Raw genomic sequence first — 18062 nt, 5'->3', positions numbered from 1 at the left:
GTCCGGGATTGTCCCGGAAATCACATACTCGTCCCGGTGTCCCGGACAGTGTTGAAATGTCCTGGAAAATTAAAAATACAGAAAAACAAAAATAACCCCCAAAAAAACTAGGTTTTTTGGCCTATAAATTGTTGAATTTTACATGAATAAAACACATAAAAGCACCGTTGCACATTGTTTTTCCTAATTACCCCGATAACCCCTTTCTGCCTTGGCGGGACAGTTATTAAGCTGCCCCAATCACCGCTCATATTGCGCACTGCGACCTTTGATCCCCCAGTTTAAATTTTTACGTCAGCTATTTGATCCCCCTGATTTGAACTGACAAAATAATGAAATCAAAAACATTTTATGATAATTTAATATTAGGAAAAATAGCCGAAAATTCGTTGTTTTAGCACGTAGGGGGTGAAGCTACATGTAGTTTGATGGAAAAAAGGTGTAACGTCAATTAAACGAAAATTATTTTAAAAGGTTGTAATTTTTAAAAATGTAGATTGATTGTCACACATATTCAAAATTTAAAATTTTTGACTTTTGAATGTTTTTCCGGCCGACCCTTAAAAATTGACCCAACCCAAATTTTTTTTAATAAATTTTTATCTACAAGATTTATTTCTTTCCTTTGGGGATTCCTTTTTATTAATGATTGGGAAAACTTTTAAGCTTTAAAAGATACCAATAAGGGGATTCTAAATCACGATGACCGGGTTTAAATTTTATATAAGCAAGCCCCCCAATTCAGTTCACCTGGGGGAACGCAACCAATTCACGGCCGAATATAGACGAAAATTACCCTTTTTTTTTTTTTTCCCTTGAAAGTTAGAGTTTTGCAACAAATTATTTAAGGGGGAACAATGTTTACCCCCGGAAACTGCATAAAATTTTTTTGATATTTACATGAAACAGAGAATACTAATGTCCGGTGTATGCCCCGGAAAAAGGGTAAAACCCAAATTTTAACCAGAATCCCGGAAACCCCCGAAAAATTATGGATTATGGATTAATTTAAAGTGTATTTATGAATTTTGAAAAAAGCCAGTGGTTTATCCCCTTTTAAAGTGTCAAAAATGATTTTTTTCTTAAAGGTGAATTTTTTTTTGTCCAGCCCATATCTTTGCGCAAAATAGGATTTAAAATCGTTGAACAAATTTTCCCCCGGGATAGTCATGGGCAAAAAAACCCCGGGCCCATAGTGAAAGGTCAGGTCCATTTGGAAAAGTCAAAGGCCCAAAAGGGCTTTTTTTGTCAGCCCTGTAACAAAAAACCCAAAAAGGGATTTTAATATACTTGGCACAAATGTTCACCTAGAGCGGAGTGCCCCATGCGCAAGAACAGGCCCCTGGTCTAAGGTTACTTCTGTTTATTTTTCGTTGAATACTGGAAAGGAATCAGTCTGAGCAAAAATTCCGGGAACTGTTGCGTTAGGTCATTTAATCATAAAAAATTTGTCCCTTTGAACATTAATGGTGTCAAGTTCACTGCACTTTTGGCAAGTTATTCCAATCAATAAATGTGCGCGGAAAAAAAATATTTAATTTTCTGTTTTCTGGCACTTTTGTTTTAATCTGTTTCTTGTTTTTTTAGTGTGTGCTTTGGGGTTAAACCCCGTGTAGTGATAGGGGTATGCTACCAGGTCTTGACGATTTGAAGAGGAGAGTGAGTCTTTTTCCCCGTTTTCATTTTTTAAGGGTTTTCCACCCAATTTGGGGTTCATCATTTGCGAAAATACTTTTACGGCGTTTGTCATTTTGAAAAAAACGCGCTGACACGTTAAAATGTTTTCTATGCGCTTTATACTTTGAGAGTTTTAACCCTATGTGGATGAATGTCCTACTGATCTAAAAGTAAAAATTAAGCTGTTTCTTTGAATTTTTTTGTTACATTTTCTTCAAATTCCTTCGTTAAATCCAAAGTTGGTTTGCCCTTTTTGCATATTTTTTGATGTGTGTAGCATTTCAATCACACTAATTGTTTTTCCAAGAAAGGGTTTTTCTTTTTACATTTTCCCAAAAAATAGGGTTGCCAAAGAATAAAAAAAGGTAAATGGCTTTTTGTTCGATGGATGGACATGATGTAAATTTTAGGCATTAAATCGCATTCCCATTTTTAGCCCAGTCTCTAAGGCTTTCATTTTCTTGTATTTGATTTGGTTTGGATATTTTCAATTTTGCGATCCAGAAAAAAATCCTGCGAAAGTCTAACGGGGGATTAACAAAATTTGGGCAGATCTTTTATGTGGCACAAAAAGACGGGGGCCCCAACACTGTGCCTGGGGACACCCGAGCCCTTGGAGCATGGTTTTGAAAATCGCCTTAACCTATTTTGTAATCTGTTCAAAAGAAAAAATTGACCAGTTTTTAATTTTTTCCCATTTTAAAAAGTTCTTGAGTTTTATAAAGTAATTTACGGGGGGGCCTTATCAAAAGCTTAATAAACCCAAAAATTTGCCATGTCATTTGTTTTTTTAGAGTCAAAATTTTTTATAATATTTTTTCATGTTATTATCAATTGACTTTCAATGAATGACCACGAAAAACCCCTGTTGTAGCTCTGTCAAGATCTTTTTTGTTCTAGGGGTTATTATATGACGACAGATGATATGTTCTATTGGGTCACATTAGGGGTAAAATTCAATACAAGAATGATTTGCCGAGCATTTTTTCTTCATGTGTGGGGGGATTTGTGTTCACTCTAAAAGGGGGTTGTCTTCAAAAAAACCAGGTCCCTAGGCCCTAAGGCCCAAGGCCCACAAGCACACTTAAAGGTCAAAGGTCAAATCAAGAATTACTTTGGAGTATTTCTTCTTCTGCATGGAGAGATTTTGATGTAAATTGGCAAAATGTTCAACATCTAGGCACCCTTGTTTTTAGAATTACTTCCTTTGTTTTACATAAAAAGCTTATTTAACTTTTTTTTTTTACGCCCCAAGGGGCGTATTATTTTTGGGCCTCGTGTCCGTTGTGTTAGAATTTTGTTTCCCCTCTTTTAAATCTTTAAACCCCCTTTTTTTAAAAACCCCCCGAAGGATTTCAAAGAAACTGACACAAAAGTTTACCACACCAAGAAACGGGGAGAGCGCATGTTTTGGATTTGTCATTTCAAAGGGCAAAGGGCACCTTTGGGGTCAAAGGTCATATGAGGTGTTTCTGTCTGCCTGAATCTTGAACTGCTTAAAGAATTTTAAAGAAATTGGCACAAATGTTCACCCCCCAAATGAGACACTTGAGAGCCTTTTTTCGGATGACAAGTTCAAAGGCGGTCCACACTTAGGGTAAAGGTCAAAATGACTTGCTTTGTGTATATTTTTTTTTATAGTTTGTTTTTATTTTTTCAGATCCTTTTTTGTTTCTACAACAGTTTTTGTTTTTTAATTATTCCCTTTTTTGTTACTTAAAAGCTTATTTTGAAAATTTTTTTTTATTGGCCCTAGGGAAAAACCGGACCACTTTTTGTGGACAACTGGATGGGCCCCCCAATTTTTAGATGTATTTTGACATAAAATTTTAATGGTAAAATTTTTTTTGGGCTTAGAATTTTTTTTTTTTTTTGGAATTTTTCTTTTTTGTTGTTCCTTCCTTTGGGCTCCAACAGTCAATTCTTTAAATTTTTTCCCATCCCCGATTCCCTTCGGCGTTTAATTGCCCCCCTTGGGGGGCTCTTTGTTTTTACTGTTAGGGAAAAATCGAGACCACTTTTTGTGGTACAAAAAGCATGTTTTATCCAATTTTTTGTTATTTTGACTTATCGCTCCTGGTTAAGGTTTTTGTGTGGGCTTTTTTTATAAAAGTTGTTTTTTTTCCCCCACAAAACGAAGTTTTTTTGGGGGGGGTTTTAAAGGGGTGACTTGGCGGTCATCGGTCGGTCCTTGGTTTTGATGGTTTTTTCCCATGATAAATCAAGAAAGGTTTTACCAATTTAAATAATTTTTTGGGACCAGGTTAACATCAAAAACAGGTCAAGTTCGAATTTTTTGGGGCATGGTCAAAGTCAAGGTACAGTGCCCCGAACGTTAAACGGTTTCCGGATGATAATTTAGAAGCTTGGGTTAGGATCATAAATTTTTTTATACACAGTGTAACATCATGAAATGCAATCAAGTCGACTTTGAGGGTTTTAGGGCAAAGGGCAAGGGCACGGGGCTCGGAACAGTTAAATGGTTTCCGGGTGATAAAATTGAAATGCTTGGGGCCCAGGTCATAAATTTTGGGAACGGGTGTAACATCATGAAAACAGTCATTTTGCTTTTAGGTCTGTAGTTAAGGGGCAAAGGGACAGGGGCTCGGGAAAAGTTAAATGGTTTCCGGGGATAACTTGAGAACGCGGGTTAGGATCTAAATTTTGTAACACAGGTGTAACTCATGAAATACAGGTCAAGTTCTACTTTGAGGGCTGTATCAAAAGGTCAAAGGGCAAGTGACTTGGAATAGTTAAAAGGTTTCTGGATGATAACTTGAGAATGCTTTTGGCCCAGGTCATAAAAATTGATAGGGAGGTTGGGGTTTTGAGTAGCAGGACCCTAATGATTTTGAGGTCTAGGGCACAGGTCAAGGACATGACCCGGAACTTTTAAAAAATTTTGGACAATTACTTTAGAATGCTTGGGACTAGGATCAGGAAACTTAATCTGGAGTTGGTATGTCAAACAAGACCCCTATTGATTTTTGGGTTTAAAGGGCAAAGGCATTTAAAACCCTTTTACAGGGAAAAACTTGGAAGCTTGGGGTAGGGTCATGAAAATTCAAGGGGGTTGATCAGAAGAGATGACCTCTATTGTTTTTTGGGATAGGTCAAAGGTCAAGCAAGTTCGACTTGACATTGGTTTTTCTGTGCAAGGCCCTATTTTGCGGGTTAAAAATTGTCCCCCTGTGAAACTCGTGTGTTTTTTTTTTTTTTTTTTTTTTTTTTTTTTTAGTCCGTCCAAAATGACAAAGGGGAGCTTTTGTGACGGCAGCGTTCCGTTCCCTGCGTGCGTCCGTGGTGCGTAAATTTTGCTGTGACCACTTAGAGGTACTTTTTCATGGGGTCTTTATGAAAATTGGGAGAAGTTTCCCCCTTTTGATATCTAGTCAAGTTTGAAATGGGTCACTGCGGTAAAAATGGTTAGGTCTAAAAAAAGAAAAACCTTTGACCCCTCTAGAGGCCATATATTTACAAGATTTCATGAAAAATTGGGCAGAATGTTCACCTTGATTAAACTAGGTCAATTCGAAATGGGTCAGGGGGTTTAAAAAAGTCAGTAGTCAAATAATAGAAAAACCTTTGACCTCTCTAAGGCCATATTTTTTTATGGGGCGTAGAAAGTTGGAAAAATGTTTATCTTGATGAATTTTGGGCATTGAAAAAGGGTCACGTGCGGTCAAAAATAGGTCAGTAGTCTAAAAAAAAAAAACCTTGGCCCCCTCTAGAGGCCATACTTATGAAAGGATCTTCAAAAAAAGGTCAAAAGTTCACCCTTTATGATTCTAGGTCAATTCGAAACTGGGGCACGTGCGGGCAAAAATAGGCAGAGGTCTAAAAATAGAAAAACCCTTTTGACCTTTGAGGAATATTTCTGTATCTTCATGAAAATTGGTCAGAATTTCACTTGATGATATCTAGGGAAGTTCGAAACTGGTCACTGCCTCAAAAATAGGGCAGAGGGCAAAAATAAAAAAAATTGTGATTTAAAAGGCCAATTTTTATTTGGGGTCTTATAAAGTTGTCTAATGTTTATCTTTATGATTCAGTCAATTTTTAAAATAATAGTGCCTTCAAAAATAGGTAGTAGGCCAAAAATAGAAAAACCTTGTGACTTCTAGAGGCCATTTTTTCAGGATCTTATGAAATTGGCCCGAATGTTCATCTTGATGATATCTAGGTCAAGTTCAAAACAGGGTCATGTGACGGTCAATACTAGAGTCAGTAGGTCTAAAATAACTAAACTTGTGATCTACTATGAGGCAATAATTGTTTGAATGGATCTCCTAAAAATTTGGTCAGAATTTTCATCTTGATGATATCTAGGTCAAGTTCGAAAGTGGGTACGTGCCTTCAAGAAAAGGAGGTCAGTAGGTCAAATAATTGAAAAAATGTTGTGTGACCTCTCTTGAGGGCATTTTTCATGGGATCTGTATGAAAGTTGGTTCTGATCGTTTATTTGATGATATATAGGTCAAGTTTGAAACTGGGTCAACTGCAATCAAAACTAGGTCAGTAGAGTTTAATAGAAAAACCTGTGACCTTCTAGAGGCTACCTTGAATGTGGATCTTCTGAAAAATTGGTCAGAATGTTCATCTGATGTTATCTAGAATCAAATTCGAAACTGGGGTCACATGCGGTCAAAATAGGTCAGTAGGTCTAAAAATAAAAAACCTTGTGACCTTCTCTAGAGGCCTTATATTCAGATATTTATGGGAAAATTGGTCAGAATGTTCACCTTGATTGTATCTAGGTCAAGTTCGAAACGGGGCACGTTCCTTCCAGAAAAACTATGTAGTATGTCAAATAATTAGTAAAACCTTGTGAACTTCTAGAGGCCATATTTTCATGGGATCTGTATGAAAGTTGGTCTGAATGTTCATCTTGATGATGTTCTAGTGTCAAGTTTGAAAGTGAATCAGTGCCATTCTAAAATAGGTCAGTAGGTCATTTATAGAAAAAACCTTGTGACCTCTTTGAGGCCATATTTTGTCAGGGGTTCTGTTATGAATAATTGGTCTGAATGGTTATCTTGATGATTTAGGTTCAAGTTGAAAACAGGGTCATATGGCGGTCAACAAACAGGTCAGTAGGTCTAAAATAGAAAAAAACCTCTGTGACTCATAGAGGCCATACATTTGAATGGATCTCCATAAAATTTGGTCAGAATGTGTCATCATGATGTATTAGGTCAAGTTCGAAAGTGGGTCACGTGCCTTCAAAAAGTAGGTCAGTAGGTCAAATAATGAAAAAATGTTGTGACCTCTCTAGAGGCCATATTTTTCATGGGATCTGTATGAAAGTTGGTCTGAATGTTTATCTTGATGATATATAGGTCAGGTTTGAAACTGGGTCAACTGCGATCAAAAACTAGGTCAGTAGGTCTTAAAATAGAAAAACCTTGTGACCTCTCTAGAGGCCATACCCTTGAATGGATCTTCATGAAAATTGGTCAGAATGTTCACCTTGATGATATCTAGATCAAGTTTGAAACTGGGTCACGTGCCTTAAAAAACTAGGTCAATAGGTCAAATAATAGAAAAACCTTGTGACCTCTCTAGAGACCATAGTTTTCAATAGATCTTCACGAAAATTGGTCAGAATTTTTATCTTGATAATGTCTAGGTCAAGTTCAAAACTGGGTCACATGATCTCAAAAACTAGGTCACTATGTCAAATAATAGAAAAAACGACGTCATACTCAAAACTGGGTCATGTGGGAACAGGTGAGCGATTCAGGACCATCATGGTCCTCTTGTTTAGGATTAACTTTCATCTTTCATTAATTTTGTTGTTACTATAAATAACAATAGAGAAAATTAGGTGCCTTCCAGTAGGGGACTTTGTAGTATACTTCATTCACTTGTTTTTATATGGATTAATCAATGTGGAACTTTTGACCGATTGCCCACTTTATTTCAGGCAAAGCATTAATGTTGAATTCTGGAGCCAAGGAGCAGCTGTTCTTTGAAACACCAAGAGGGAGAAGGATTACTTTGAGGAATCAGGAAATTTAGAAGTTTGCTTGGCATTCCTGGATGTCGGTTCCGGGCGTGACATGTGTGGGTCTGTGGCCACCAAAATATGATGTAACAGACATAAACGCTACTTGTGCCTCAAGTGATATGTCAGTGATTGCTACAGGTAATGATTTTGGATTTATGGAACTCTTTAATTACCCAGCTAAGGTGAGATTATAAAACTACTTTGTTCACTGATGAGGTAAAAAAATTCATAGGAGTTAACCTGTGAAAATAGTTGAAAATGGGAGTCCATTTTTCACTAAGGCAATAGAAAATTAGTTTTTAGATTCTCATCCCCGCCCTATCGGAAACCCCCTGCCTCGAAATTTTTTATAAGTCAAAATCCGGATATCCAAAATTTTATGTCCGGATACTGGTACACTTGCATAAACATTGCATAATTCTCTAGTTTAAAGAAAATGTCTGACATATTGTGGTGATGCAAAGACAATTTAACAGCATTTGACAGTATCTGATATTAAAATTTACCATGACATTACCTCTTATTATAATAAATTAAGAGAAATGATCGTAAAATATCGGTGATTCACAAGACTAGCAGAAGTTCTGGCATCCTACTTTGATTTCAAAAACTTTTAGAAAAAGGTAAAGCCAATGTATTTTTGTGCCCCCCCCCCCCCCCCCCCCCAAATGAGTGGTAGGGGCATATAGATTTGGTCTTGTTCGTGCATCTGTCCATCCATTTGTCTGTACGTCACACTTCATTTCCGAGCAATAACTGGAGAACCATTTGACCTAGAACCTTCAAAGTATATAGGGTTGTAGGGCTGCTGGAGTAGACGACCCCTATTGTTTTTGGGGTCACTCCGTCAAAGGTCACAGGGGCCTGAACATTGAAAACCTTTTCTGATCAATAACTAGAGAACCACTTGACCCAGAATGTTGAAACTTAATAGGATGATTGTACATGCAAAGTAGATGACCCCTATCGATTTTGGAGTCACTACGTTAAAGGTCAAGGTCACAGGGGCCTGAACATTGAAAACCATTTCCGGTCAGTAACTTGAGTACCACTTGACCCAGAATGTTGAAACTTCATAGGATGGTTGTACATGCAAAGTAGATGACCCCTATTGATTTTGGGGTCACTCCGTTAAAGGTCAAGGTCACAGGGGCCTGAACATTGAAAACCATTTCAGGTCAGTAACTCGAGACTCACTTGACCCAGAATGTTGAAACTTAATAGAATGATTGGTCATGCAGAGTAAATGACCCCTAACGATTTTGGGGTCACTGTGTTAAAGGTCAAGATCACAGGGGCCTGAAGTTAAATTCTGAGTTAAAATTTCCGGGATTTTTACCCTTTGTCCGGGACATACACCGTGACATTAGTATTCGTCTGTTTCATGCATAAATATCATAAAATTACATGCAGTTTCCGGAGATAAACATTGTTCCCTCGCTTAGGAATAATTTGCTGCAAATGTCGTCTAGCTTTCTAAGGGAGGTAACTAGGGTAATTCACGTCTATAGTTCGGCACGTGAATTGGTTGCGTTCCCAAGGTGAACTGAATTAGGATTGCTACATAAGAAGAATTAACCTGGTCATCGTGATTTAGAATCCAGCTTATTTGGTATCATTTTTGATTTAAACTTTTATCTAATCATTAATAAATGGAATCCTCAAAGGAATAAAATAAATCTTGTAGATAAAATCGATATAAATATTTCAGGTTGGGTCAATTTTCATGGATCAGTCGGCAAAGGCATTCAATAGTCAAAGTTTAATTTAGAATATGTGTGACAATCATCTACATTTTGAAGATTACAACCTTTTAAAATAATTATCGTTAATTGACCGTTATCAGCCATTTCTTCCAATCAAGGCTACATGTAGCTTCACCGCTACGTGCTAACAACAACGAGATTTTCGGCTATTGTTCTTAATATTAAATGATCTATAAAACTGTTATTGATTGCATAATTTTGTCAATTCATAATCAGGGTTATCAAAATAGCGACTGTAATTAATCTGGGTCATCAAAGATCGCAGGGCGCGTTCAATATGAGTGTGATCGGAGTGGCTTAATCAACATGTGTCCCGCTCGAGGGCATGAAACTGATTATCGGATAATTAGGAATAAACAATGTGACACCGGGGACTGTTTATTGTGTTTTATTAAGTAAATATTCAACAATTTTAGACCAAAAAACTAGTTTTTGGGAGGTTATTTTTGTTTTTTTTTTTAATTTTCCGGGACATTTCAACACTGTCCGGGACACCGGGACGAGTATGTGATTTCCGGGACAATCCCGGACAATCCGGGACGTATGACATGTATGTTAAAGGTCAAGGTCACAGGGGCCTGGTCATGTAAAATCATTTCTGGAAAATAACTTGAGAACCACTTGACCTAGAATGTTGAAACTTAATAGGATGATTGGACATGCAGAGTAGATGATCCTTAAAATGACTTCTGATGATTTTCATCAAACTTGGTCAGAAGCATTCTTAATTGAGCTTTTTTTTCTAAAATTTTCACCTTGTTTTGTTTTACTGAACTGTCAAAATTTAAACACTGCTGCATTGATTTATTTAGAGATGTTCTCGTCATTGTTACCATTAATTGTTGACGTTAGCACCCTGTGTTTCTTTATAAAATATGTTAAATTTTACAAATTTTCTAATATGATGTTTTTTTCTTGTTTATTTCCCCTACTGGTTGGAAACCAGTTGGGGACTTCAGTATTTCATTTTTCCGTCTGTCCGCCTGTCTACACCTCAGACATACATCAAGGAATTTAAATATTACTTGGCACAAAATGTTTCCCATGATAAGACAATATCTTGGCAAAACTTTGATACCTAGTGAAGGTCATACTTTGTGATTAACGATCAACAAGGCCTTTTTTCCTGTCCAGTGTGTAATTCAACTGTCCATCAAGGGATTTTACTATACTTAGTACAAATGTTCCCCATTATAGCATGATGTGTCATGTAAAACTTTAAAAAAATGAGGTCATAGGTTACAGTGGTATTAACATGGCCTGGTTCTTGTCCAGTCTAGAACCCTGTCATCTGTTGAGGGATTACAATATTACTTTGCACAACTGTTGAGCCAGACCACTAGGTCAAAGGTTAATGTCAAACTTTGAAGTTAAGGGCCATTATGGTTTTCCTGTCCAGTCTATAACTCTATCATCCATGAAGGGATGCACATATTCCCCATGTAATGTGCAACATGCAGACAGCTAGACCAGAGGTTGAGGTAACACTCTAAGGTCAATAGTTATTTACCCTGACCTGTCTTAACTCTGCCATCAATCAAGAGACTTTAATATTATTTTCACAAATTTTCCTCATATTGAAATAACATGGCATGCGCATTACCAAGATTCCTAGCTGAAAGGTCATGATCACACTCAGATGTCAAAGGTCAAAAAGGCTCTTTTTTTCCAGTCAGTCCATGACTCTGTCACCATCAGAGGACATTAATGTTACAGGTCACTAGCTCAGAGGTCACACTTGGAGTTCAAAAGTAAACATTGCTCTTTTTCTGTCGGGCTTGTACAGTATTTTAGGTCATTTATTTTCTTACCACTTACACATCAGTCATCTTCCAGTAGGGGAATTTTTATTGAATGGCAATACTTCATTCACTTGTTTTACCCCCAAATACAAAGTATATGGGGGTGATATTAGTGTCACGTAATAATTATGTCAATCTGTTGGTCTGTCCATCCATCCATAATTTGTATCTGCACCAAATCTTTTTAACCACTTAGATGTTCATAAAACTTGCATCAGTTATTTACCTCATCAAGTTGATGTGCAAACTGCACAACCCAGTTCACTAGGGTCAAGGTCACACTCAATGATAAAATATTTCAACTTCATGTCTGCTCTATATTGTCTAAATAGCTTTGAAGATTTTCATAAAACCAGCATCAATTATTTACCTCATCAAGTTAAGTGCAGCTGCATAATAAAGGTTACTAGGTCCAAGGTCACATTTGTAGCACAAACGTCTAATAGCCTAACTTCAGGTATTCACTACATATCTTCTAAGCCACTTGTAAGATTCCATGAATTTACATCAGTTGTTTATCTCAGCAAGACATGAAAAGGTTATGACAGGGGTCGTAAATCCCAAGGTCAATGTCACACAGAGTTCAAAGATTAAATATTTTGAATTAGTATCCAAGAGTCCACTAATTATCTTCTTCATCACTTGAACTTGAATTAGCAACAGTTGTGAACCTCATCAAGGTGACAAACAGAGTTCACCAGCCAGGTCACCTTTTCAAAGGTCAAGGTCTCACTTGTAGGTCAGAGTTCAAATAATTTCTTATCTGTTTCATAACTTTTAGATCATTGAGAATATTTTCATAAAATAGCATCAAATATTTACTTCAACAAGGTGACAAGCAGAGTTCACAATTAAGGTCACTAGGCCAAAGGTCAAGGTCACACTTAGAGGTCTAGATCAAATACGTTAAATTAAAACTATGTCCACTCCTTACACTTGAAGATTTTTTTCATGAAACTAGCATCTGTTGTTAACCTCATCAAGATGACATGCAGTGTGTGCAGTTTAGGTCACTAGTTCAAGGTCACCTCATCAAGATGACATGCAGTGTGTGCAGCTTACGTCACTAGTTCAAGGTCATGGCTATACTTAAAATACAAAGATCATCACAAACATTTTAATTCCCTGTATCAAAGCATTGTCTTGGGTATGAATAGCTTTTACTGATAACTGTAGTTTTTTGCTGATACAACTGCAAGAAAGGATCTATGCAGACATTTATGTTATGCTTTATTGCTTTATAAAACATCAAGTGAACATGAAAACTGCAACGTGACCACTCCGTCAGTGCCAATTCCCACAAATGTTTGCGGAAACAGCCATTTCCCCTGTCAACTGACCTGTACAATATGGTAGTGTTATCCTTTTCCAACGAATGCACATAGGTTTTTCTGTCAACCCTGTGATTTAGCTCCAATATTGGAAAGGAATTTCTTACCTTATTCTTCTTCCATGTGGATTCGGCCATTCAATTCATTGCTATTTAACGCTTCTTTCACCTCACACTAGGCATCATTACCGTAGATCGGTGTTACTGGTTGAATGAGGTGAAATTAATGTCAGTTCTATACTCAGCACTTCTGTGTATCGAGCTTGAAAATGGGAGTGTACTGTTTCATGTTATCAGGCAACTGGTGTTTCTGCAAGTAATGTTATGGTGAAGACATCATGTTCCTTCCATAATCAGGAATTTCCTTATTTAGTCAATCTTATCACAGATAATTTAGTCAAATGTATACTGGGGCAGATGTCAGACTGTCCGCCGATTGGTCTGTCTGTCAGTTGGTCTGAAGACCAATCAGTTTTGGGATGATAACTCAAGAAAGCTTGGGCCTAGGATCATGAAAGTCAATAGGGAGTTTGGTCATGACCAGCATTTGAAATCAGTAGGTCCAAGGTCAAGGTCAAAGTGACCTGGAACAGTTAAATCGTTTCCAGATGACAACTAAAGAATGCTTGAGCCTAAAATCATGACAGTTAATAGGGAGGTTAGTCATGAACAGCAGATAAAACCTGTTGCTTTTGAACTTAATAAGCCAAAGGTCAAGGTCACAGTGACCCAAAATAGATAAACAGTTTCCGGACGATAAATTGTGAACGCTTGGACCTAGGATCACGAAACTGAAAAGGGAGGTTGATCATGACCATTAAATGACCACTAATGATATTAAGATAAGTAGGTCAGTGGTCAGAGTGACAGTGACCCGGGACAGTTAAACAGATTATGGATGATAACTTGAGACTGCTTGGGCCTAGGATCACAAAATTTGATAGAGATGTTGGTCATGACCAGCAGATGAACCCTGTTGATTTTGAGATCAGTTGGTCAAATGTCAAGGTCACATTGACTCGGAACAGTTAATCAGTTTCAGAATGATAACTTGAGACTGCTTTGGACTAGGGTCACAAAACTTTATTTGGAGCTTGATCATGACCAGCAGATGACCCCTATTGATATAAAGATCAGTAGGTCAGTGGTCAAGTGATCAAAGTCACGGTGGTCCAGAACAGATAAACTGTTTTTGGACGATAATTGAGAATGTTTGGGCCCAGGATCAAGAAACTTAATTGGGCAGTTGATCATGGCCAGCAGATGACCCCTTTTGATTTTGAGGCCAGTAGGTCAAAGATCAAGGTCACTGCAGTCCGGAACAGTTAAACCATTTCCGGACAAAACTTGAAAGTGCTTGGGTTTAAGATAACACAAATTAATAGGCAGGATGATCATGAACAGCAAATTACCCCTATCAATTTTGAGGTCAGAACATCAAAGATCAAGGTCACATTGATCCATGAGAATGCTTCGGTTTAAGATCACATTTGATACGGAAGTCACTTATGACTGGTAGATCCATAGGTCAAACGTCAAGGTCACAGTGACCCGGAACATTTAAACAGTTTTCGGACAATAACTCAAGACTGCTTTGGCCTAGAATCACATAACTTGAATTACTGAATTCATCAAGGGGGCATACTGTGTGTTATTAGATCTTGTTAAGAATCCGAAATACACTGCAATTACATTTCAAGTCATCTGAACTTCTACAGGTCAGAATTACACCAAATTTGGTCAGTATAATTTTTGCAATGACCTCTATCAGATTTGTTCAAATGGCTTACCATTTTAGGGGCTGCCAGAGCTTAAAATAGAAAAAACCTTAAAAGAAATTCTCTTCAAGAACCACTTAATGGATATTCATCAAACTTTGACAGTAGCATCATTATAAGGTCGTCTCCAAAGTATGTTCAAATGGGGGCACTTGGCCCCTTAGTTAAGGGTTGCCAGAACTTAAATTAGAAATACCTTTTAATAATTTCTTCTCATGAACCATTTGATGGATAAACTTTGTATGTGACTTTCTAATAAGGTCCTCTCCATATTTTGTTTACATGAGGGAACTTGGCCTCTTTTAGGGGCTGTGTGAGCCAAAATTAGAAAAAAAAGCTGTAAACAAGCTCTTCTTAAGAACCTTGTGAAGGATCGTTATCAAACTTGGTCAGCAGCATCACTGTAAGGTCTGGTCCCAAATTTGTTCCAATAGGGGCACTTGGATGCTTTTTGGGGTCACTGGAACTGAATATATGAATTGAGAGCCAAAAATAGAAATGCCTTTAAAAGACAGCTTCTTATGCTGTAGCATCATTATAAGGTGCTCTCCCAAATTTTTTTTCAAATTGGGGCACTTGGTTGCTTGAGCCAAAATTAGATATACCATAAAATGACTTCTCTTTAACTGAATGAAGGATCAAACTTGGTCTGTGGCTTCATTATAAGGTCCTCTCCAAATTTTGTTTAATTGGAGCATTCGAGCCCTTTTAGTTTCTGCTTGAGCCAAAATTAGAAAAACCTAGAAACAACTTTTCCTTATGAGCAATTAGCAATTGTTTCATAGATGAGTTGATGTCGGTTTTGTTGCAAAGATCCAAATATAGTTATTACCACTTCAGTTACTTCAGTAATACTATTTTAAATTATTGTTTATTACAAAGCAATTACTAGTAATACATACTACTTTTTTTGTGTTCTTTTGGAGATTTCTGACCTTTGCAAATAAGGGAGAGAATTAAAGATTGTCACTAAAGGTTTATGAATTTTTTAAAAATTGTTTTATATATGTATGTGGTCTATAAATGGGTCAGAATTTCAACAACTTTTATTTAAATCTGTGTGTTTGAGATCTAGCGAGTGTTAGCAGTGTTTGTGTCAAAAATTGCACACCCTAAACCTCACAAATAATGTAAAATGAGAGAAAGAACAGGGAAGAATGAAAATTATATTGATATAAAAAGAAATATTGTAGAAGAAAAAAAAATAACCCTTACCATGCTGCACACATGAATGGATCCATGCAGTCTAATCATGATCTGCACAGTTCGCTATTCAGTCGGTATATTTTGGTAAGCACCCCTTTTAAGTCAGCGGTACTGTCCAAATTGGAAGATAAACAAGTCCATTATAGAAATTTAGCATGATAAGGGCTAATTAATACGCATGAATGAAGGAATGAATATGGAATAGTAAATGAATATGCATGAGTGAAGGAAAAAATGAATATGAATTAATATGAATATGCATGAATGAAGGAGTGAATGAACAAATAAATGTGCATGAATGAAAATGGATGAAAGAAATTAATAAAGGAAATGGCAAAATGGAAGAAAAGATAGTATAATTGAATAAATGTATATGCATGAATGAATATACCAAGTGAATGTGAATGAAAGAACAAAGATACTGACGTTTTCTTGTTGAAAAATAAATTATCATACATGAGTATGAATTGTTCATGTTTATCATAGTTTCTGAAAATAATTGTAAATAATCTTGCAAATATCACCACTGTATTATGTTTTGTTGCATTTGTATTACCTTTACAATATCTTTTATAATTGTGCAGATTAATAAAAAAATAAATAAATATTTGTATTTGATTTGTATGCATCCTCTTGCACAAAGAATAGTAGGTGTATAATACACTTGTAGCCGATAGCTCTGCTTTATGCTGTCTAAAATTCTAGCATGAAATTATTGTCTCCAGCCTTTTTTCGAAGAAAAAAAGGGGTACATAGAAATAGGCTGCGTCCATCCATCCTTCCTTCTGTCCGTTGTCATACTTTGCGCCTGGTCCATAACTCCAAGGTCAAGATCACACTTAGAGGTCAAAGGTTAACAGGGTCTGTCTTGTGTCCAGTCCATAACTCTGCCATCCATGAAGGGATTTTGAAATAACTTGGCTAAAATGTTCACCGTAATATGATGTGTCATACGCAAGACTCAGACCCCCCAGCTCCAAGGTCAAGGTCATACTGAGGTCAAAGGTTAATAGGGTCTTTTTTGTGTCCTGTCCATAATGCTGCCATCCATGAAGAGATTTTAAATTTAGTTGGCTAAATGTATACAAAGTATATGGAGAGCTATCCTACTCACCCTGGCGTTGGCGTCGGCATCCCCTGCTTGCTTAAAGGTTTTTTACACCTTCTCTTTTGAGCTCATCAGATTTTTTGGAAAAAAAGGGTTATTGTCATCACTTGATTGGCATCGGCATCAGCGTGGCCTGGTTAAGTTTTATGTTTAGGTCAGCTTTTCTCCTAAACTCTCAAAGCTATTGCTTTGAAACTTGCAACACTTGTTCACAATCATAAGCTGACCCTGTACATCATGAAACATAACCCTATCCTGCTTTTTGCAAGATTTATGGCCCCTTTTGTACTTAGAAAATATGAGTTTTCTTGGTTAAGTTTTATGTTTAGGTCAGCTTTTCTCAAAAACTATCAAAGCTATGCTTTAAAACTTGCAACACTTGTTCACCATCATAAGCTGACTCTGTACAGCAAGAAACATTAATCCATCCTGCTTTTATGATTTGAATTTAATCAAACTTGCACAAAACTTGTGTCACTATAAGATATCAGTTCCTTTCTTGAACCAGTCAGATCCCATAATAGGCTCCAGAGTCATGGCCCCTGAAAGGGCCAAAAGAGCTATTTTAACCAAACTTGCACACAACTTGTATCACTCCAAGATCTTGGTTCCTTTGTTGAACTGGCCAGATTCCATTTTGGGTTCCAGTGTTATGGCCCCTGATAGGGCCAGAATTAGCTATTTTGACCTTGTCTGCACAATAGCAGCTTCATTTATGATTTGAATTTAATCAAACTTGCACACAACTTGTGTCACCATAAAATCTTGGTTCCTTTCTTGAACTGGCCAGATCCCATAATGGGTTCCAGAGTTATGGCCTCTGAAAGGGCCAAAATCAGCTATTTTGACCATGTCTGCACAATAGCAGCTTTGTTTTGTGTGTATATTGCTCTGCATTTGCGTTGCATTGCAATGCTCTTGTTTTTATTTGGTAGATCTTTCTTTTGTTCACTTACAATAATTTTTATGCCCCCACTTTAGGGGGGGATATAGATTTGCCCTTGTCCGTCCTTCCGAGAATGTTGTGTCGTGCCTAGCTCCAAAAGTATGACGAAGAGTCACAAAACTTTACAGGAATGTTGGTCAGCATGTGTAGTTGTGCACCTGGGGTTTCGCATTCGGATTCATCCAGTCCGGTAGGAGTTATGGCCCCTGACTTAGTAAAAAATTTGGTCATTTTTAGCTCAACTATTCGAAGAATAGGGGAGCTATCCTACTCGCCCCGGCGTCGGCGTCACACAAATGTTAAAAGTTTGCGTACCACCCCAAATATTTTCAAAGTCCATTGAGATATTGCTTTCATATTTTGCATACATGTTGACCATCATGACCCCAGTCTGTAAAAAGGAGGAGGCAACTCTATCAAGCATTTTTACTCAATTATG

The 18062-nt window shown here is 37.1% G+C and overlaps 1 protein-coding gene and 1 long non-coding RNA gene across 2 annotated transcripts in view; one reads left to right on the top strand and one right to left on the bottom strand.

Annotated features, from left to right (window-relative positions):
* The window catches only part of LOC123563854 (uncharacterized), a 41244-nt gene extending 33239 nt beyond the window's left edge, over positions 1–8005 (top strand). The window contains exon 8 of the long non-coding RNA XR_008369796.1: positions 7604–8005. This is a non-coding gene — a long non-coding RNA (uncharacterized LOC123563854). The remainder of the gene's footprint in view (positions 1–7603) is intronic.
* The window catches only part of LOC128555113 (target of rapamycin complex subunit lst8-like), a 494046-nt gene that overhangs the window by 449575 nt on the left and 26409 nt on the right, over positions 1–18062 (bottom strand). The window lies entirely within an intron of this gene.

This window comes from Mercenaria mercenaria, chromosome 2 (assembly GCF_021730395.1).
Source record: "Mercenaria mercenaria strain notata chromosome 2, MADL_Memer_1, whole genome shotgun sequence".
In the NCBI taxonomy this organism is placed as follows: domain Eukaryota; kingdom Metazoa; phylum Mollusca; class Bivalvia; order Venerida; family Veneridae; genus Mercenaria; species Mercenaria mercenaria.
Note: the sequence above shows the minus strand (reverse complement) of the source record. Positions and strands in the feature narration are given on the sequence as shown.